This window comes from Castor canadensis, chromosome 14 (assembly GCF_047511655.1).
Source record: "Castor canadensis chromosome 14, mCasCan1.hap1v2, whole genome shotgun sequence".
In the NCBI taxonomy this organism is placed as follows: domain Eukaryota; kingdom Metazoa; phylum Chordata; class Mammalia; order Rodentia; family Castoridae; genus Castor; species Castor canadensis.
The window spans coordinates 43,035,656-43,058,128 of NC_133399.1; positions in this window are offsets into that span (position 1 = coordinate 43,035,656).

Consider the following 22,473-nt stretch of genomic DNA (forward strand, 5'->3'; position numbering starts at 1 on the left):
GAAATCTGCCATTCTTCCGAGAGGTGGTAAGCATTTCAGTCACTAGAGAACCCTAAGCATTCCTTGGCTATAGCGTGTGTGTGCCTGTGTACTTCTCAGATCAAAGTGAAGTAATTTCTGTGTCGTTAGGAAGTGAATTCTTGTGGTGACCTTGAGGCTCTTGGCAGCCAGTGTGTGCTTTTGCGTGTTTTGTTCAAGTGAGGAACACTGTAGGCTGGAAGACAGCCCCAGGCCCTCACTCTGTGATATTTTGGGTCAGTTAAGGGAATACCCTCCCAGATGATGGGAGATGTAGTTCTGAGAAGGAAGTTGCCTCATCCAAGGTTCAGGGAGTTTTCCTGGCTTATTTACCTTCAAAGGGCTTGAGGTGTTTGTGTACTCACCAGGTGAAAGCCTTCCTGTCCTCCAAAGTGTGGGGTCCAGATTGGGAGTAGTTTGGAAGAAGTCAGAAATGTCATGCCAGTTGAACCTTGAATGATCTGAGGAGGGAACGTGGAGGAGAAAAGCAATTCCCAGATCACAAGTTCTTGCCAGGAAACTGCCACACAAATGGCTGGAGACTGAAGGGAGAGGGGCCATAGAGGCAGTGCTTACGTGGTCTGACCAATCAGGACAGACTTGGTTGTGATGTCACAGTGGGATCCCAGCCACTGCAACATACACATTCCCGAGGCAGCTCCTGCCTGGCCTCTTGCTATGGTAGCGCAGCCAGCCAAGCATGGAGAAGCTGGAGGTAGGTGCCACTGTCTCGTGTGGAAGACTTCTCTTTTATTTGGGTCCTCGATATACGGGGCACACGTGGCCTGAGCACACGGGTGACCTGAGCATCCTAGGATCGGGTGATACCATTCCTCAGTAGAGATCTTCATAAACTTTTTTGGTTTTGGTGGAACTGTTGGGACTGGTAATACTGGCGTTGAAACTCAATGCTTTTCACTTGCAAAGCAGTTGCTCTACCCTTTTAGCAACACCTCCTGTCAAACTTCCATAAATCTTTAGATTAAAGAAGTACAGTGAACCCCGAAAAGAATAAACAGAGCCAAACCATCCAACACCAATCACTATATTGTTTAGGAATGGATCGGTATGTGATAAAAAACCCATAGTAATGTACCAGAAATTTGGGCTGTTTGCCCGTGACGTATACCTGCATTTCTCTCACCTCAGCAGGTAGAAACAGGAGGATCGCAGTTCAAACCAGCTCTTGCAAATATTTTCCACAAGCCTCTGTTGAAAATACTCAACGCACAGAAGGTGTGCTGGAGTGGTATGGTTTTTCTTTTTTGAAATATTGTTTATTGAGTACTGTTGTACTGGGTATATGTTGTTACATTTACAAAAGTTTTTTACACTATGTCATAGTTAAAATCATCCCTTCCATCATTTTCCTTTATTATCTCCCTCCCTATTCCTGGAATAGTTTCACAGGTCTCATGTTTCCATTTTCATACATGAGTACACAATATTTCCATCCTATTCACCCTCACAACCATTTACTAATAATCCTCCCTGCTCCCAATGTAACTAACCGCGAGACAAGACCAGGTTTACTTTCTTGTGTTGTGTTTTTTATTAGTTTATATGTTTGTGTTTGGTGGGACTGGGTCTGTTTTCTTCTTTTGAAAAAAAATGATATTTTTTTGTTTAAGATGGGTCTATAGGGAGTTTCACTGTGACATTTCCATGTACATACGTCTTATGATCCTAATTGTTTCATCCCTTCCTGTTGTCCTTTTTACTTTATTCCCCTTCCATTTTTGATGTATAGAAAATACATCAACCGACCGTATTCACATTCTTAACTTCGTTCTTTTAAATGTTCTCCCTCCCATTAGGGACTCCCCGTCAGATTGAGTTGTTTTTCATAGCACTCTTTGTATATTTATTGGGCCTATATTCTACATCTGAGAGAAAACATGCAGTGTTTGGTTTCAGAACCTGGCTAATTTCACTTAAGATAATCTCCATTGCCATCCATTTCTCTGCAAAGGATAAAATCTCATTCTTTATTGTGGCTGAATCAAATTCCATTGAAAATTCTTGTTTTTCTAATTTACAGATAAAAAGAAAGTTATGCAGTGACACAGATTATCAGGAAATTACCACATGGTTTCTGTTCCACTGGAATTTCAGATTCCACAAACTCAGGTGAGTTAAGGAGCATGTTTGATGAGAGATCTTTCTCTGTGAGATAAACAACTCCCATACCCCCGCTTCTAGCAGTGACTGAGTTGAGGACGAGTTCATGAGCCCTGGGTCCCTTAGCATGTATGTATCATTGAAGCATTGTTTGTCAGCACCCCAGCAAATGCACTGGTAGGATTTTTGCAGAGGCCATAGATGCTTTATTGCAGGGCAGATGTCAAGATGCCCCTGGGCTTTCAGTGTAAGCCCCTGAGTTTATGGAGGCCTCTTGGATGCCACCAGTAGTTAGCAGATGGGCCTGTCATCTTCCATGTGTTAGTTACCTATATGTGTGTAACAAATTCCTCCAACTTTTAGCATAGTAAACAAGAAAACATAATTCACTCATTTTCTGTGGGTCAGGCATTTGGGAAGTGCCCAGTTGAGCAAAAGTGACCCAAAATGTTAGTAGAATAGGAGAAGCCAAACTGACCTTATATGTCATTTAGACCAACCTTCTTATTTGATAGGGAAATGTATGCAGAGAGTTTGAATGATTACCTGTGCTGGTGCAGCTATTTTCAGAGGTGTTTGGAGCACAGGGCTCTGTTCCTCACATCTGCTGTTGGGTGATGTGAGTGTGATGTCAGTGCTATAATGTTTGTGTGGAGGTATGAGGTCATGAGAACTAACATGCATAGTCAGTCATTTGGGTGTTAGTTTGTGGGAAACCTGGCCGATTCAGTTTGGTTGTGTAACTTCTGTCTGTGAAGGTCAGTGAAATGAACACAATGATTAAAAACACTTTTTTCCATTCCTGAGTTTTAACAAACTTACTGTAGTGGGGGTACATTGTGACTTTTGCCAAAGTTCTTATAATATGCCATAGTTGAATTCATCCCTCCACATTCTCCTTTATTCTCTCTCACCGTATTCCTGGAATAGTTTCATCACGTCTCGTTTTTCCATTTTCATACATGAGTATATAATATTTATACCATATCCTACACCCTTTCCTTATATCCTCACCCCTCCCACAAGTAACAACTCCCTATACAGGACCTATTTTCCATTTCTGTTACCAAAAATCCCTTTTTGTGTTTATTTTGTTTTAGTGTGGGGAGCAGAACTGGGGCTTGAACTCAGGGACTCTACCTTGAGGCAGTTCACCAGCCGTTTTTTTGTGATAGGTGTTTCTGAGACAGGGTCTTGCAAACTATTTGCCCAAGCTGTGTTTGAACCAAGATCTTCCTTATCTCTCCCTTCTGAGTCACAGGGACTGCGGGTGTGAGCCACTGGTGACCCGCACGTTTTTGTTTGTTTAATTAAGATAGCTATTCGGGATGTTTCATTGTGACATTTGCTCATACATATATAGCTCTATGCATATATATATATATGTACACGTTATAACACAAATTGGGTCATTCCCTCTATTTTTTGCTTTTCTACTTTATTCTCCTTCTTATGGTAGTTTCAAAAGTTTTTAAAATTCTGCATTCCTCTACAGAAAGTACAACAACCATATTGACCTGGTTAACCTCCTCCTTTTACCCTCTCTCTCTCATAAATGAGCTCCCCTTAGACCTGTTGTTCATACTACTGCTTGTATGTGTGTCAGGTCTCTAGTGCATGTGTGAGAAAAAACATGTGGCCTTTGGTTTCCCCAACCTGACTAATTTAACTTAAGGTGATGTTCTCTAGTTCCATCCATTTTCCTGCAAACAACAAAATTTCATGCATATTTAAATAAAATTCCATTGTGTGTAAATGCCACAGTTTTGGATCCATGTATCAGTTGTGAGGCATCTTGGCTGTTTACATATGTTAGCTGTTGTGAGTAATGCTGCAGTAAACATGGATGTGCAGGTGTCTGTCTTGTTACCTGGCTTGCATTCATTCAGGTATATCCCTATGAATGATAATGCTGGATCACACAGCAATTCTACTTTGAGTTTCGAGAAGCCTCCATATTGTTTTCCACAGTTGTTGTACTAATTTGCATTCCCACTAACTGCATATGAGGGTTCCTTTTTTTTAGACATCCTTGAAAACATTAGTTGTTTGTATTCTTGATAGCCATTACAATGGGAGTGGTTTGGAATCTTGGTATGGTTTTCATTTTTGTTTTCTTTCTGACGAGCGATGGTGAGCATTTCTTTATGTAGTTGTAGGTCCTTTGGACTTCTGCCTTGGAACAAGCTCTGTTAAGTTCATTTGTGTATTTCTTCATTGGGTCACTGATTTTTACGGGAATTTAGTTTTTGAGTATATTCTCGGTATTGATTTCAGTCAGATGTATACCTGGCAAAGATTTCCCCATTCTGGAGCCTTGGTTTCTGCTTCTATTCCTCACCACGTCATCTCAAGGTGTGGTTCTAGTGGACTGGCAAGGGAGGAAAAGGTTCCATGGAGGCACAGCACAGACACCTGTTGATCTGATATAAATTCTTCTCTGGTCTGCAGAGTACATCAAAGCACAGGCAGTGAAGGTTGGAAGGAATTCACCTCATTCACCGGTGTTTCCAGGTGTTCATAAGTATGGGTTCTGCTGAAAGGTACTTTTTTTTGATGAAAGCCCAGAAATTGACTTCCACAAAGTAGTTAATATTCATGGGTCACATTCATTGTGTGGGTGTGTTTGTGTGTGGGGCCGCATGTGTGGTTGAAAATAGTTCCTGGATCATTGTCCGTGGATGCTGTGTTCCTAATAATGCCAGTCAGGAATGCTCCTTCAGAAGGCAGTAATTTTGGGTTTTTCTCTGTGTTGTTACTCCCTAGGTAAACTGTAATCAATTCACTGAGGAGGAAAGATTCAGGGATCCTTGAATATGTGCAGGGTATGTGAGGCTATCGTGATGCATATATGTATGTGCCTCGTTACCCTGCTAGAAGTGATTTGAGTTCAAGTGATGGCTTTGGACACTGACTCTCGATTAGCCTTTAGTTGTTCCTTGGCATAATGGTGGTAGTATGTCTTCCTTCCAAGGACAATGTTGGAACTGATGTCACTTCTTGGGTTTTTCTAAGTTTGATCCTTCCTAAAGTGCTTAAAGTGTCGCCTCAGTAGGGTAACGCCAGGATTTCAGCCTTTGCAGATAACATTCGACTTGCGTTGAATAGAGGCCAGGTTCCTGGGTGTCTGTGTCTACCTTTCTGTGTGCCTTTCTTGTGTGTATGTGTCTGTCTTTGTCTGTGTGCTTAATATTTCTCATTTGTTCATGTATTAATTTCTTTGCTATTTGTCATAAATTCTCATATTACCAATTGTTTCACACTCTTTGAGTGTATCCGCTGCTTAGGCATGCAGAAGTATCTTTGAATCAAAATCTATCATTAACGTTGAGGAAATAGATGGAACGAACAAGGCTGGGTGATGTTCTATGACTTCTGGTCTTGCACAAAGTTGTAATTAACTCCATAGAATGTAAGAAATTCACATACAAGATAAATATTAGTATGTCACTTATTCTCTGTGTGTGAGTGTGTGTGGGATGTTTGTTGTTTAGTTTCCCAACACTGGTTGGTAGAATATAGGTTCCTTCCCCAAGTCACTTGAGGAACAGCCTTGTGTGGCACTGACTTTACGTCTTGGGTTCCATGAATGAAAGGTGAACTGTGATGTCCCTCAGAGAACCATTGCAGATTTGAATGTCCTTCCTGAGAGTTTCATGTTTATTCCATAGGTTGTGGTGTTCCTGAAATCTGCCATTCTTCCGAGAGGTGGTAAGCATTTCAGTCACTAGAGAACCCTAAGCATTCCTTGGCTATAGCGTGTGTGTGCCTGTGTACTTCTCAGATCAAAGTGAAGTAATTTCTGTGTCGTTAGGAAGTGAATTCTTGTGGTGACCTTGAGGCTCTTGGCAGCCAGTGTGTGCTTTTGCGTGTTTTGTTCAAGTGAGGAACACTGTAGGCTGGAAGACAGCCCCAGGTCCTCACTCTGTGATACTTTGGGTCAGTTAAGGGAATACCCTCCCAGATGATGGGAGATGTAGTTCTGAGAAGGAAGTTGCCTCATCCAAGGTTCAGGGAGTTTTCCTGGCTTATTTCCCTTCAAAGGGCTTGAGGTGTTTGTGTACTCACCAGGTGAAAGCCTTCCTGTCCTCCAAAGTGTGGGGTCCAGATTGGGAGTAGTTTGGAAGAAGTCAGAAATGTCATGCCAGTTCAACCTTGAATGATCTGAGGAGGGAACGTGGAGGAGAAAAGCAATTCCCAGATCACAAGTTCTTGCCAGGAAACTGCCACACAAATGGCTGGAGACTGAAGGGAGAGGGGCCATAGAGGCAGTGCTTACGTGGTCTGACCAATCAGGACAGACTTGGTTGTGATGTCACAGTGGGATCCCAGCCACTGCAACATACACATTCCCGAGGCAGCTCCTGCCTGGCCTCTTGCTATGGTAGCGCAGCCAGCCAAGCATGGAGAAGCTGGAGGTAGGTGCCACTGTCTCGTGTGGAAGACTTCTCTTTTATTTGGGTCCTCGATATACGGGGCACACGTGGCCTGAGCACACGGGTGACCTGAGCATCCTAGGATCGGGTGATACCATTCCTCAGTAGAGATCTTCATAAACTTTTTTGGTTTTGGTGGAACTGTTGGGACTGGTAATACTGGCGTTGAAACTCAATGCTTTTCACTTGCAAAGCAGTTGCTCTACCCTTTTAGCAACACCTCCTGTCAAACTTCCATAAATCTTTAGATTAAAGAAGTACAGTGAACCCCGAAAAGAATAAACAGAGCCAAACCATCCAACACCAATCACTATATTGTTTAGGAATGGATCGGTATGTGATAAAAAACCCATAGTAATGTACCTGAAATTTGGGCTGTTTGCCCGTGACGTATACCTGCATTTCTCTCACCTCAGCAGGTAGAAACAGGAGGATCGCAGTTCAAAGCCAGCTCTTGCAAATATTTTCCACAAGCCTCTGTTGAAAATACTCAACGCACAGAAGGTGTGCTGGAGTGGTATGGTTTTTCTTTTTTGAAATATTGTTTATTGAGTACTGTTGTACTGGGTATATGTTGTTACATTTACAAAAGTTTTTTACACTATGTCATAGTTAAAATCATCCCTTCCATCATTTTCCTTTATTATCTCCCTCCCTATTCCTGGAATAGTTTCACAGGTCTCATGTTTCCATTTTCATACATGAGTACACAATATTTCCATCCTATTCACCCTCACAACCATTTACTAATAATCCTCCCTGCTCCCAATGTAACTAACCGCGAGACAAGACCAGGTTTACTTTCTTGTGTTGTGTTTTTTATTAGTTTATATGTTTGTGTTTGGTGGGACTGGGTCTGTTTTCTTCTTTTGAAAAAAAATGATATTTTTTTGTTTAAGATGGGTCTATAGGGAGTTTCACTGTGACATTTCCATGTACATACGTCTTATGATCCTAATTGTTTCATCCCTTCCTGTTGTCCTTTTTACTTTATTCCCCTTCCATTTTTGATGTATAGAAAATACATCAACCGACCGTATTCACATTCTTAACTTCGTTCTTTGAAATGTTCTCCCTCCCATTAGGGACTCCCCGTCAGATTGAGTTGTTTTTCATAGCACTCTTTGTATATTTATTGGGCCTATATTCTACATCTGAGAGAAAACATGCAGTGTTTGGTTTCAGAACCTGGCTAATTTCACTTAAGATAATGTCCATTGCCATCCATTTCTCTGCAAAGGATAAAATCTCATTCTTTATTGTGGCTGAATCAAATTCCATTGAAAATTCTTGTTTTTCTAATTTACAGATAAAAAGAAAGTTATGCAGTGACACAGATTATCAGGAAATTACCACATGGTTTCTGTTCCACTGGAATTTCAGATTCCACAAACTCAGGTGAGTTAAGGAGCATGTTTGATCAGAGATCTTTCTCTGTGAGATAAACAACTCCCATACCCCCGCTTCTAGCAGTGACTGAGTTGAGGACGAGTTCATGAGCCCTGGGTCCCTTAGCATGTATGTATCATTGAAGCATTGTTTGTCAGCACCCCAGCAAATGCACTGGTAGGATTTTTGCAGAGGCCATAGATGCTTTATTGCAGGGCAGATGTCAAGATGCCCCTGGGCTTTCAGTGTAAGCCCCTGAGTTTATGGAGGCCTCTTGGATGCCACCAGTAGTTAGCAGATGGGCCTGTCATCTTCCATGTGTTAGTTACCTATATGTGTGTAACAAATTCCTCCAACTTTTAGCATAGTAAACAAGAAAACATAATTCACTCATTTTCTGTGGGTCAGGCATTTGGGAAGTGCCCAGTTGAGCAAAAGTGACCCAAAATGTTAGTAGAATAGGAGAAGCCAAACTGACCTTATATGTCATTTAGACCAACCTTCTTATTTGATAGGGAAATGTATGCAGAGAGTTTGAATGATTACCTGTGCTGGTGCAGCTATTTTCAGAGGTGTTTGGAGCACAGGGCTCTGTTCCTCACATCTGCTGTTGGGTGATGTGAGTGTGATGTCAGTGCTATAATGTTTGTGTGGAGGTATGAGGTCATGAGAACTAACATGCATAGTCAGTCATTTGGGTGTTAGTTTGTGGGAAACCTGGCCGATTCAGTTTGGTTGTGTAACTTCTGTCTGTGAAGGTCAGTGAAATGAACACAATGATTAAAAACACTTTTTTCCATTCCTGAGTTTTAACAAACTTACTGTAGTGGGGGTACATTGTGACTTTTGCCAAAGTTCTTATAATATGCCATAGTTGAATTCATCCCTCCACATTCTCCTTTATTCTCTCTCACCGTATTCCTGGAATAGTTTCATCACGTCTCGTTTTTCCATTTTCATACATGAGTATATAATATTTATACCATATCCTACACCCTTTCCTTATATCCTCACCCCTCCCACAAGTAACAACTCCCTATACAGGACCTATTTTCCATTTCTGTTACCAAAAATCCCTTTTTGTGTTTATTTTGTTTTAGTGTGGGGAGCAGAACTGGGGCTTGAACTCAGGGACTCTACCTTGAGGCAGTTCACCAGCCGTTTTTTTGTGATAGGTGTTTCTGAGACAGGGTCTTGCAAACTATTTGCCCAAGCTGTGTTTGAACCAAGATCTTCCTTATCTCTCCCTTCTGAGTCACAGGGACTGCGGGTGTGAGCCACTGGTGACCCGCACGTTTTTGTTTGTTTAATTAAGATAGCTATTCGGGATGTTTCATTGTGACATTTGCTCATACATATATAGCTCTATGCATATATATATATATGTACACGTTATAACACAAATTGGGTCATTCCCTCTATTTTTTGCTTTTCTACTTTATTCTCCTTCTTATGGTAGTTTCAAAAGTTTTTAAAATTCTGCATTCCTCTACAGAAAGTACAACAACCATATTGACCTGGTTAACCTCCTCCTTTTACCCTCTCTCTCTCATAAATGAGCTCCCCTTAGACCTGTTGTTCATACTACTGCTTGTATGTGTGTCAGGTCTCTAGTGCATGTGTGAGAAAAAACATGTGGCCTTTGGTTTCCCCAACCTGACTAATTTAACTTAAGGTGATGTTCTCTAGTTCCATCCATTTTCCTGCAAACAACAAAATTTCATGCATATTTAAATAAAATTCCATTGTGTGTAAATGCCACAGTTTTGGATCCATGTATCAGTTGTGAGGCATCTTGGCTGTTTACATATGTTAGCTGTTGTGAGTAATGCTGCAGTAAACATGGATGTGCAGGTGTCTGTCTTGTTACCTGGCTTGCATTCATTCAGGTATATCCCTATGAATGATAATGCTGGATCACACAGCAATTCTACTTTGAGTTTCGAGAAGCCTCCATATTGTTTTCCACAGTTGTTGTACTAATTTGCATTCCCACTAACTGCATATGAGGGTTCCTTTTTTTTAGACATCCTTGAAAACATTAGTTGTTTGTATTCTTGATAGCCATTACAATGGGAGTGGTTTGGAATCTTGGTATGGTTTTCATTTTTGTTTTCTTTCTGACGAGCGATGGTGAGCATTTCTTTATGTAGTTGTAGGTCCTTTGGACTTCTGCCTTGGAACAAGCTCTGTTAAGTTCATTTGTGTATTTCTTCATTGGGTCACTGATTTTTACGGGAATTTAGTTTTTGAGTATATTCTCGGTATTGATTTCAGTCAGATGTATACCTGGCAAAGATTTCCCCATTCTGGAGCCTTGGTTTCTGCTTCTATTCCTCACCACGTCATCTCAAGGTGTGGTTCTAGTGGACTGGCAAGGGAGGAAAAGGTTCCATGGAGGCACAGCACAGACACCTGTTGATCTGATATAAATTCTTCTCTGGTCTGCAGAGTACATCAAAGCACAGGCAGTGAAGGTTGGAAGGAATTCACCTCATTCACCGGTGTTTCCAGGTGTTCATAAGTATGGGTTCTGCTGAAAGGTACTTTTTTTTGATGAAAGCCCAGAAATTGACTTCCACAAAGTAGTTAATATTCATGGGTCACATTCATTGTGTGGGTGTGTTTGTGTGTGGGGCCGCATGTGTGGTTGAAAATAGTTCCTGGATCATTGTCCGTGGATGCTGTGTTCCTAATAATGCCAGTCAGGAATGCTCCTTCAGAAGGCAGTAATTTTGGGTTTTTCTCTGTGTTGTTACTCCCTAGGTAAACTGTAATCAATTCACTGAGGAGGAAAGATTCAGGGATCCTTGAATATGTGCAGGGTATGTGAGGCTATCGTGATGCATATATGTATGTGCCTCGTTACCCTGCTAGAAGTGATTTGAGTTCAAGTGATGGCTTTGGACACTGACTCTCGATTAGCCTTTAGTTGTTCCTTGGCATAATGGTGGTAGTATGTCTTCCTTCCAAGGACAATGTTGGAACTGATGTCACTTCTTGGGTTTTTCTAAGTTTGATCCTTCCTAAAGTGCTTAAAGTGTCGCCTCAGTAGGGTAACGCCAGGATTTCAGCCTTTGCAGATAACATTCGACTTGCGTTGAATAGAGGCCAGGTTCCTGGGTGTCTGTGTCTACCTTTCTGTGTGCCTTTCTTGTGTGTATGTGTCTGTCTTTGTCTGTGTGCTTAATATTTCTCATTTGTTCATGTATTAAATTCTTTGCTATTTGTCATAAATTCTCATATTACCAATTGTTTCACACTCTTTGAGTGTATCCGCTGCTTAGGCATGCAGAAGTATCTTTGAATCAAAATCTATCATTAACGTTGAGGAAATAGATGGAACGAACAAGGCTGGGTGATGTTCTATGACTTCTGGTCTTGCACAAAGTTGTAATTAACTCCATAGAATGTAAGAAATTCACATACAAGATAAATATTAGTATGTCACTTATTCTCTGTGTGTGAGTGTGTGTGGGATGTTTGTTGTTTAGTTTCCCAACACTGGTTGGTAGAATATAGGTTCCTTCCCCAAGTCACTTGAGGAACAGCCTTGTGTGGCACTGACTTTACGTCTTGGGTTCCATGAATGAAAGGTGAACTGTGATGTCCCTCAGAGAACCATTGCAGATTTGAATGTCCTTCCTGAGAGTTTCATGTTTATTCCATAGGTTGTGGTGTTCCTGAAATCTGCCATTCTTCCGAGAGGTGGTAAGCATTTCAGTCACTAGAGAACCCTAAGCATTCCTTGGCTATAGCGTGTGTGTGCCTGTGTACTTCTCAGATCAAAGTGAAGTAATTTCTGTGTCGTTAGGAAGTGAATTCTTGTGGTGACCTTGAGGCTCTTGGCAGCCAGTGTGTGCTTTTGCGTGTTTTGTTCAAGTGAGGAACACTGTAGGCTGGAAGACAGCCCCAGGTCCTCACTCTGTGATACTTTGGGTCAGTTAAGGGAATACCCTCCCAGATGATGGGAGATGTAGTTCTGAGAAGGAAGTTGCCTCATCCAAGGTTCAGGGAGTTTTCCTGGCTTATTTCCCTTCAAAGGGCTTGAGGTGTTTGTGTACTCACCAGGTGAAAGCCTTCCTGTCCTCCAAAGTGTGGGGTCCAGATTGGGAGTAGTTTGGAAGAAGTCAGAAATGTCATGCCAGTTCAACCTTGAATGATCTGAGGAGGGAACGTGGAGGAGAAAAGCAATTCCCAGATCACAAGTTCTTGCCAGGAAACTGCCACACAAATGGCTGGAGACTGAAGGGAGAGGGGCCATAGAGGCAGTGCTTACGTGGTCTGACCAATCAGGACAGACTTGGTTGTGATGTCACAGTGGGATCCCAGCCACTGCAACATACACATTCCCGAGGCAGCTCCTGCCTGGCCTCTTGCTATGGTAGCGCAGCCAGCCAAGCATGGAGAAGCTGGAGGTAGGTGCCACTGTCTCGTGTGGAAGACTTCTCTTTTATTTGGGTCCTCGATATACGGGGCACACGTGGCCTGAGCACACGGGTGACCTGAGCATCCTAGGATCGGGTGATACCATTCCTCAGTAGAGATCTTCATAAACTTTTTTGGTTTTGGTGGAACTGTTGGGACTGGTAATACTGGCGTTGAAACTCAATGCTTTTCACTTGCAAAGCAGTTGCTCTACCCTTTTAGCAACACCTCCTGTCAAACTTCCATAAATCTTTAGATTAAAGAAGTACAGTGAACCCTGAAAAGAATAAACAGAGCCAAACCATCCAACACCAATCACTATATTGTTTAGGAATGGATCGGTATGTGATAAAAAACCCATAGTAATGTACCTGAAATTTGGGCTGTTTGCCCGTGACGTATACCTGCATTTCTCTCACCTCAGCAGGTAGAAACAGGAGGATCGCAGTTCAAAGCCAGCTCTTGCAAATATTTTCCACAAGCCTCTGTTGAAAATACTCAACGCACAGAAGGTGTGCTGGAGTGGTATGGTTTTTCTTTTTTTAAATATTGTTTATTGAGTACTGTTGTACTGGGTATATGTTGTTACATTTACAAAAGTTTTTTACACTATGTCATAGTTAAAATCATCCCTTCCATCATTTTCCTTTATTATCTCCCTCCCTATTCCTGGAATAGTTTCACAGGTCTCATGTTTCCATTTTCATACATGAGTACACAATATTTCCATCCTATTCACCCTCACAACCATTTACTAATAATCCTCCCTGCTCCCAATGTAACTAACCGCGAGACAAGACCAGGTTTACTTTCTTGTGTTGTGTTTTTTATTAGTTTATATGTTTGTGTTTGGTGGGACTGGGTCTGTTTTCTTCTTTTGAAAAAAAATGATATTTTTTTGTTTAAGATGGGTCTATAGGGAGTTTCACTGTGACATTTCCATGTACATACGTCTTATGATCCTAATTGTTTCATCCCTTCCTGTTGTCCTTTTTACTTTATTCCCCTTCCATTTTTGATGTATAGAAAATACATCAACCGACCGTATTCACATTCTTAACTTCGTTCTTTGAAATGTTCTCCCTCCCATTAGGGACTCCCCGTCAGATTGAGTTGTTTTTCATAGCACTCTTTGTATATTTATTGGGCCTATATTCTACATCTGAGAGAAAACATGCAGTGTTTGGTTTCAGAACCTGGCTAATTTCACTTAAGATAATGTCCATTGCCATCCATTTCTCTGCAAAGGATAAAATCTCATTCTTTATTGTGGCTGAATCAAATTCCATTGAAAATTCTTGTTTTTCTAATTTACAGATAAAAAGAAAGTTATGCAGTGACACACATTATCAGGAAATTACCACATGGTTTCTGTTCCACTGGAATTTCAGATTCCACAAACTCAGGTGAGTTAAGGAGCATGTTTGATCAGAGATCTTTCTCTGTGAGATAAACAACTCCCATACCCCCGCTTCTAGCAGTGACTGAGTTGAGGACGAGTTCATGAGCCCTGGGTCCCTTAGCATGTATGTATCATTGAAGCATTGTTTGTCAGCACCCCAGCAAATGCACTGGTAGGATTTTTGCAGAGGCCATAGATGCTTTATTGCAGGGCAGATGTCAAGATGCCCCTGGGCTTTCAGTGTAAGCCCCTGAGTTTATGGAGGCCTCTTGGATGCCACCAGTAGTTAGCAGATGGGCCTGTCATCTTCCATGTGTTAGTTACCTATATGTGTGTAACAAATTCCTCCAACTTTTAGCATAGTAAACAAGAAAACATAATTCACTCATTTTCTGTGGGTCAGGCATTTGGGAAGTGCCCAGTTGAGCAAAAGTGACCCAAAATGTTAGTAGAATAGGAGAAGCCAAACTGACCTTATATGTCATTTAGACCAACCTTCTTATTTGATAGGGAAATGTATGCAGAGAGTTTGAATGATTACCTGTGCTGGTGCAGCTATTTTCAGAGGTGTTTGGAGCACAGGGCTCTGTTCCTCACATCTGCTGTTGGGTGATGTGAGTGTGATGTCAGTGCTATAATGTTTGTGTGGAGGTATGAGGTCATGAGAACTAACATGCATAGTCAGTCATTTGGGTGTTAGTTTGTGGGAAACCTGGCCGATTCAGTTTGGTTGTGTAACTTCTGTCTGTGAAGGTCAGTGAAATGAACACAATGATTAAAAACACTTTTTTCCATTCCTGAGTTTTAACAAACTTACTGTAGTGGGGGTACATTGTGACTTTTGCCAAAGTTCTTATAATATGCCATAGTTGAATTCATCACTCCACATTCTCCTTTATTCTCTCTCACCGTATTCCTGGAATAGTTTCATCACGTCTCGTTTTTCCATTTTCATACATGAGTATATAATATTTATACCATATCCTACACCCTTTCCTTATATCCTCACCCCTCCCACAAGTAACAACTCCCTATACAGGACCTATTTTCCATTTCTGTTACCAAAAATCCCTTTTTGTGTTTATTTTGTTTTAGTGTGGGGAGCAGAACTGGGGCTTGAACTCAGGGACTCTACCTTGAGGCAGTTCACCAGCCGTTTTTTTGTGATAGGTGTTTCTGAGACAGGGTCTTGCAAACTATTTGCCCAAGCTGTGTTTGAACCAAGATCTTCCTTATCTCTCCCTTCTGAGTCACAGGGACTGCGGGTGTGAGCCACTGGTGACCCGCACGTTTTTGTTTGTTTAATTAAGATAGCTATTCGGGATGTTTCATTGTGACATTTGCTCATACATATATAGCTCTATGCATATATATATATATGTACACGTTATAACACAAATTGGGTCATTCCCTCTATTTTTTGCTTTTCTACTTTATTCTCCTTCTTATGGTAGTTTCAAAAGTTTTTAAAATTCTGCATTCCTCTACAGAAAGTACAACAACCATATTGACCTGGTTAACCTCCTCCTTTTACCCTCTCTCTCTCATAAATGAGCTCCCCTTAGACCTGTTGTTCATACTACTGCTTGTATGTGTGTCAGGTCTCTAGTGCATGTGTGAGAAAAAACATGTGGCCTTTGGTTTCCCCAACCTGACTAATTTAACTTAAGGTGATGTTCTCTAGTTCCATCCATTTACCTGCAAACAACAAAATTTCATGCATATTTAAGGCTGAATAAAATTCCATTGTGTGTAAATGCCACAGTTTTGGATCCATGTATCAGTTGTGAGGCATCTTGGCTGTTTACATATGTTAGCTGTTGTGAGTAATGCTGCAGTAAACATGGATGTGCAGGTGTCTGTCTTGTTACCTGGCTTGCATTCATTCAGGTATATCCCTATGAATGATAATGCTGGATCACACAGCAATTCTACTTTGAGTTTCGAGAAGCCTCCATATTGTTTTCCACAGTTGTTGTACTAATTTGCATTCCCACTAACTGCATATGAGGGTTCCTTTTTTTTAGACATCCTTGAAAACATTAGTTGTTTGTATTCTTGATAGCCATTACAATGGGAGTGGTTTGGAATCTTGGTATGGTTTTCATTTTTGTTTTCTTTCTGACGAGCGATGGTGAGCATTTCTTTATGTAGTTGTAGGTCCTTTGGACTTCTGCCTTGGAACAAGCTCTGTTAAGTTCATTTGTGTATTTCTTCATTGGGTCACTGATTTTTACGGGAATTTAGTTTTTGAGTATATTCTCGGTATTAATTTCAGTCAGATGTATACCTGGCAAAGATTTCCCCATTCTGGAGCCTTGGTTTCTGCTTCTATTCCTCACCACGTCATCTCAAGGTGTGGTTCTAGTGGACTGGCAAGGGAGGAAAAGGTTCCATGGAGGCACAGCACAGACACCTGTTGATCTGATATAAATTCTTCTCTGGTCTGCAGAGTACATCAAAGCACAGGCAGTGAAGGTTGGAAGGAATTCACCTCATTCACCGGTGTTTCCAGGTGTTCATAAGTATGGGTTCTGCTGAAAGGTACTTTTTTTTGATGAAAGCCCAGAAATTGACTTCCACAAAGTAGTTAATATTCATGGGTCACATTCATTGTGTGGGTGTGTTTGTGTGTGGGGCCGCATGTGTGGTTGAAAATAGTTCCTGGATCATTGTCCGTGGATGCTGTGTTCCTAATAATGCCAGTCAGGAATGCTCCTTCAGAAGGCAGTAATTTTGGGTTTTTCTCTGTGTTGTTACTCCCTAGGTAAACTGTAATCAATTCACTGAGGAGGAAAGATTCAGGGATCCTTGAATATGTGCAGGGTATGTGAGGCTATCGTGATGCATATATGTATGTGCCTCGTTACCCTGCTAGAAGTGATTTGAGTTCAAGTGATGGCTTTGGACACTGACTCTCGATTAGCCTTTAGTTGTTCCTTGGCATAATGGTGGTAGTATGTCTTCCTTCCAAGGACAATGTTGGAACTGATGTCACTTCTTGGGTTTTTCTAAGTTTGATCCTTCCTAAAGTGCTTAAAGTGTCGCCTCAGTAGGGTAACGCCAGGATTTCAGCCTTTGCAGATAACATTCGACTTGCGTTGAATAGAGGCCAGGTTCCTGGGTGTCTGTGTCTACCTTTCTGTGTGCCTTTCTTGTGTGTATGTGTCTGTCTTTGTCTGTGTGCTTAATATTTCTCATTTGTTCATGTATTAATTTCTTTGCTATTTGTCATAAATTCTCATATTACCAATTGTTTCACACTCTTTGAGTGTATCCGCTGCTTAGGCATGCAGAAGTATCTTTGAATCAAAATCTATCATTAACGTTGAGGAAATAGATGGAACGAACAAGGCTGGGTGATGTTCTATGACTTCTGGTCTTGCACAAAGTTGTAATTAACTCCATAGAATGTAAGAAATTCACATACAAGATAAATATTAGTATGTCACTTATTCTCTGTGTGTGAGTGTGTGTGGGATGTTTGTTGTTTAGTTTCCCAACACTGGTTGGTAGAATATAGGTTCCTTCCCCAAGTCACTTGAGGAACAGCCTTGTGTGGCACTGACTTTATGTCTTGGGTTCCATGAATGAAAGGTGAACTGTGATGTCCCTCAGAGAACCATTGCAGATTTGAATGTCCTTCCTGAGAGTTTCATGTTTATTCCATAGGTTGTGGTGTTCCTGAAATCTGCCATTCTTCCGAGAGGTGGTAAGCATTTCAGTCACTAGAGAACCCTAAGCATTCCTTGGCTATAGCGTGTGTGTGCCTGTGTACTTCTCAGATCAAAGTGAAGTAATTTCTGTGTCGTTAGGAAGTGAATTCTTGTGGTGACCTTGAGGCTCTTGGCAGCCAGTGTGTGCTTTTGCGTGTTTTGTTCAAGTGAGGAACACTGTAGGCTGGAAGACAGCCCCAGGTCCTCACTCTGTGATACTTTGGGTCAGTTAAGGGAATACCCTCCCAGATGATGGGAGATGTAGTTCTGAGAAGGAAGTTGCCTCATCCAAGGTTCAGGGAGTTTTCCTGGCTTATTTCCCTTCAAAGGGCTTGAGGTGTTTGTGTACTCACCAGGTGAAAGCCTTCCTGTCCTCCAAAGTGTGGGGTCCAGATTGGGAGTAGTTTGGAAGAAGTCAGAAATGTCATGCCAGTTGAACCTTGAATGATCTGAGGAGGGAACGTGGAGGAGAAAAGCAATTCCCAGATCACAAGTTCTTGCCAGGAAACTGCCACACAAATGGCTGGAGACTGAAGGGAGAGGGGCCATAGAGGCAGTGCTTACGTGGTCTGACCAATCAGGACAGACTTGGTTGTGATGTCACAGTGGGATCCCAGCCACTGCAACATACACATTCCCGAGGCAGCTCCTGCCTGGCCTCTTGCTATGGTAGCGCAGCCAGCCAAGCATGGAGAAGCTGGAGGTAGGTGCCACTGTCTCGTGTGGAAGACTTCTCTTTTATTTGGGTCCTCGATATACGGGGCACACGTGGCCTGAGCACACGGGTGACCTGAGCATCCTAGGATCGGGTGATACCATTCCTCAGTAGAGATCTTCATAAACTTTTTTGGTTTTGGTGGAACTGTTGGGACTGGTAATACTGGCGTTGAAACTCAATGCTTTTCACTTGCAAAGCAGTTGCTCTACCCTTTTAGCAACACCTCCTGTCAAACTTCCATAAATCTTTAGATTAAAGAAGTACAGTGAACCCCGAAAAGAATAAACAGAGCCAAACCATCCAACACCAATCACTATATTGTTTAGGAATGGATCGGTATGTGATAAAAAACCCATAGTAATGTACCTGAAATTTGGGCTGTTTGCCCGTGACGTATACCTGCATTTCTCTCACCTCAGCAGGTAGAAACAGGAGGATCGCAGTTCAAAGCCAGCTCTTGCAAATATTTTCCACAAGCCTCTGTTGAAAATACTCAACGCACAGAAGGTGTGCTGGAGTGGTATGGTTTTTCTTTTTTTAAATATTGTTTATTGAGTACTGTTGTACTGGGTATATGTTGTTACATTTACAAAAGTTTTTTACACTATGTCATAGTTAAAATCATCCCTTCCATCATTTTCCTTTATTATCTCCCTCCCTATTCCTGGAATAGTTTCACAGGTCTCATGTTTCCATTTTCATACATGAGTACACAATATTTCCATCCTATTCACCCTCACAACCATTTACTAATAATCCTCCCTGCTCCCAATGTAACTAACCGCGAGACAAGACCAGGTTTACTTTCTTGTGTTGTGTTTTTTATTAGTTTATATGTTTGTGTTTGGTGGGACTGGGTCTGTTTTCTTCTTTTGAAAAAAAATGATATTTTTTTGTTTAAGATGGGTCTATAGGGAGTTTCACTGTGACATTTCCATGTACATACGTCTTATGATCCTAATTGTTTCATCCCTTCCTGTTGTCCTTTTTACTTTATTCCCCTTCCATTTTTGATGTATAGAAAATACATCAACCGACCGTATTCACATTCTTAACTTCGTTCTTTGAAATGTTCTCCCTCCCATTAGGGACTCCCCGTCAGATTGAGTTGTTTTTCATAGCACTCTTTGTATATTTATTGGGCCTATATTCTACATCTGAGAGAAAACATGCAGTGTTTGGTTTCAGAACCTGGCTAATTTCACTTAAGATAATCTCCATTGCCATCCATTTCTCTGCAAAGGATAAAATCTCATTCTTTATTGTGGCTGAATCAAATTCCATTGAAAATTCTTGTTTTTCTAATTTACAGATAAAAAGAAAGTTATGCAGTGACACAGATTATCAGGAAATTACCACATGGTTTCTGTTCCACTGGAATTTCAGATTCCACAAACTCAGGTGAGTTAAGGAGCATGTTTGATCAGAGATCTTTCTCTGTGAGATAAACAACTCCCATACCCCCGCTTCTAGCAGTGACTGAGTTGAGGACGAGTTCATGAGCCCTGGGTCCCTTAGCATGTATGTATCATTGAAGCATTGTTTGTCAGCACCCCAGCAAATGCACTGGTAGGATTTTTGCAGAGGCCATAGATGCTTTATTGCAGGGCAGATGTCAAGATGCCCCTGGGCTTTCAGTGTAAGCCCCTGAGTTTATGGAGGCCTCTTGGATGCCACCAGTAGTTAGCAGATGGGCCTGTCATCTTCCATGTGTTAGTTACCTATATGTGTGTAACAAATTCCTCCAACTTTTAGCATAGTAAACAAGAAAACATAATTCACTCATTTTCTGTGGGTCAGGCATTTGGGAAGTGCCCAGTTGAGCAAAAGTGACCCAAAATGTTAGTAGAATAGGAGAAGCCAAACTGACCTTATATGTCATTTAGACCAACCTTCTTATTTGATAGGGAAATGTATGCAGAGAGTTTGAATGATTACCTGTGCTGGTGCAGCTATTTTCAGAGGTGTTTGGAGCACAGGGCTCTGTTCCTCACATCTGCTGTTGGGTGATGTGAGTGTGATGTCAGTGCTATAATGTTTGTGTGGAGGTATGAGGTCATGAGAACTAACATGCATAGTCAGTCATTTGGGTGTTAGTTTGTGGGAAACCTGGCCGATTCAGTTTGGTTGTGTAACTTCTGTCTGTGAAGGTCAGTGAAATGAACACAATGATTAAAAACACTTTTTTCCATTCCTGAGTTTTAACAAACTTACTGTAGTGGGGGTACATTGTGACTTTTGCCAAAGTTCTTATAATATGCCATAGTTGAATTCATCCCTCCACATTCTCCTTTATTCTCTCTCACCGTATTCCTGGAATAGTTTCATCACGTCTCGTTTTTCCATTTTCATACATGAGTATATAATATTTATACCATATCCTACACCCTTTCCTTATATCCTCACCCCTCCCACAAGTAACAACTCCCTATACAGGACCTATTTTCCATTTCTGTTACCAAAAATCCCTTTTTGTGTTTATTTTGTTTTAGTGTGGGGAGCAGAACTGGGGCTTGAACTCAGGGACTCTACCTTGAGGCAGTTCACCAGCCGTTTTTTTGTGATAGGTGTTTCTGAGACAGGGTCTTGCAAACTATTTGCCCAAGCTGTGTTTGAACCAAGATCTTCCTTATCTCTCCCTTCTGAGTCACAGGGACTGCGGGTGTGAGCCACTGGTGACCCGCACGTTTTTGTTTGTTTAATTAAGATAGCTATTCGGGATGTTTCATTGTGACATTTGCTCATACATATATAGCTCTATGCATATATATATATGTACACGTTATAACACAAATTGGGTCATTCCCTCTATTTTTTGCTTTTCTACTTTATTCTCCTTCTTATGGTAGTTTCAAAAGTTTTTAAAATTCTGCATTCCTCTACAGAAAGTACAACAACCATATTGACCTGGTTAACCTCCTCCTTTTACCCTCTGTCTCTCATAAATGAGCTCCCCTTAGACCTGTTGTTCATACTACTGCTTGTATGTGTGTCAGGTCTCTAGTGCATGTGTGAGAAAAAACATGTGGCCTTTGGTTTCCCCAACCTGACTAATTTAACTTAAGGTGATGTTCTCTAGTTCCATCCATTTACCTGCAAACAAAAAAAATTTCATGCATATTTAAGGCTGAATAAAATTCCATTGTGTGTAAATGCCACAGTTTTGGATCCATGTATCAGTTGTGAGGCATCTTGGCTGTTTACATATGTTAGCTGTTGTGAGTAATGCTGCAGTAAACATGGATGTGCAGGTGTCTGTCTTGTTACCTGGCTTGCATTCATTCAGGTATATCCCTATGAATGATAATGCTGGATCACACAGCAATTCTACTTTGAGTTTCGAGAAGCCTCCATATTGTTTTCCACAGTTGTTGTACTAATTTGCATTCCCACTAACTGCATATGAGGGTTCCTCTTTTTTAGACATCCTTGAAAACATTAGTTGTTTGTATTCTTGATAGCCATTACAATGGGAGTGGTTTGGAATCTTGGTATGGTTTTCATTTTTGTTTTCTTTCTGACGAGCGATGGTGAGCATTTCTTTATGTAGTTGTAGGTCCTTTGGACTTCTGCCTTGGAACAAGCTCTGTTAAGTTCATTTGTGTATTTCTTCATTGGGTCACTGATTTTTACGGGAATTTAGTTTTTGAGTATATTCTCGGTATTAATTTCAGTCAGATGTATACCTGGCAAAGATTTCCCCATTCTGGAGCCTTGGTTTCTGCTTCTATTCCTCACCACGTCATCTCAAGGTGTGGTTCTAGTGGACTGGCAAGGGAGGAAAAGGTTCCATGGAGGCACAGCACAGACACCTGTTGATCTGATATAAATTCTTCTCTGGTCTGCAGAGTACATCAAAGCACAGGCAGTGAAGGTTGGAAGGAATTCACCTCATTCACCGGTGTTTCCAGGTGTTCATAAGTATGGGTTCTGCTGAAAGGTACTTTTTTTTGATGAAAGCCCAGAAATTGACTTCCACAAAGTAGTTAATATTCATGGGTCACATTCATTGTGTGGGTGTGTTTGTGTGTGGGGCCGCATGTGTGGTTGAAAATAGTTCCTGGATCATTGTCCGTGGATGCTGTGTTCCTAATAATGCCAGTCAGGAATGCTCCTTCAGAAGGCAGTAATTTTGGGTTTTTCTCTGTGTTGTTACTCCCTAGGTAAACTGTAATCAATTCACTGAGGAGGAAAGATTCAGGGATCCTTGAATATGTGCAGGGTATGTGAGGCTATCGTGATGCA